Raw genomic sequence first — 1115 nt, 5'->3', positions numbered from 1 at the left:
AGAGACTCACCTGAAACCCAAGATAAACAGTCAGGCCGGTACCGCAACACACTTAGAGCAGGTCAGCGTTTAAGTCCTACAGTGGCTTGGAGTAAGGAAGATCTTGTTGCTGGATATTTCACTTGCCTACTTACTTTATTGTCGCTATGCTCAAATGTGTACTGGAACTAATTCATATATATATATATATATCTGTGTCTCACCCCTGCAGTTGGCTCGAAGTTCCCTGATAGCGATCATTGTGTTGCCACTTGCAGCTGGGTGAGTACGAAAACTTCTCCTACTCTTAGCGAATATACACTCATCGGCAAACTAGTTTGGTTCCTTCGAGAGACTCACCTGAAACCCAGCTGAATCTCTCGTTCATGATGTTCTCAGGCAACTGAATGTGCTGCACCAGGCCGCCTCCTGTGTCAGTCGCTACGATATTTGGAATATCGCGATACATGTATATATTTGTAATGTACTACCCATAAAGTTGCTTAAAATCCATTGACAGCCCACGACCGGCTTCTAACTTCTTGGGGCTCATCAGGTAGGCGCAGTCCCCGGGTTTCCGTCAACCTTATGTTCTACTTGAAACCAAATTGCACGAAATTGGCGAATATACACTCATCTGCAGACTAATTTGGTTCTTTCGATAGACTCACCTGAAACTCTCCTACTCTTCCCCCTTAAGCCCTTTCATCCTTTCCCCTGACATTCTTGAATCCTTTGCGATTCCAGTGCGCCATAAGACCTGGTGACATGCAAAGCGTGACCAATATATTTTACAGCAACCTACAATCATCATTATATCTAGTTGCTCCCACACGAGCTTCCTATGTTTATGGTTGCCATCCAGCCACACGACTACTTGCTATACACCTTAAACTTGGGAAGACTCGTAGGCTCTTCCTTGAATCCCATGATCTCTCCATCCTTATTTTACTTAACAAACTTATGACTGATATTACCACCGCCAAACTCGCTCTTGAGAAGCACGAGGAATCTAACGCCGTTGCCCATTCTCTACAGCCTTAGATGCTGAGGCGCCTCTTTCACTGGCGTTGCTTCTCAAATTCATCTGCAGTTTCAAATATTGTGGCCACTGACGGCCCCAATGACACTGTAGA

The sequence above is a fragment of the Opisthorchis viverrini genome (genome assembly GCF_000715545.1).
Source record: "Opisthorchis viverrini unplaced genomic scaffold opera_v5_82, whole genome shotgun sequence".
Taxonomy (NCBI): Eukaryota; Metazoa; Platyhelminthes; class Trematoda; order Opisthorchiida; family Opisthorchiidae; genus Opisthorchis; species Opisthorchis viverrini.
This window is presented reverse-complemented; position numbering follows the sequence as displayed.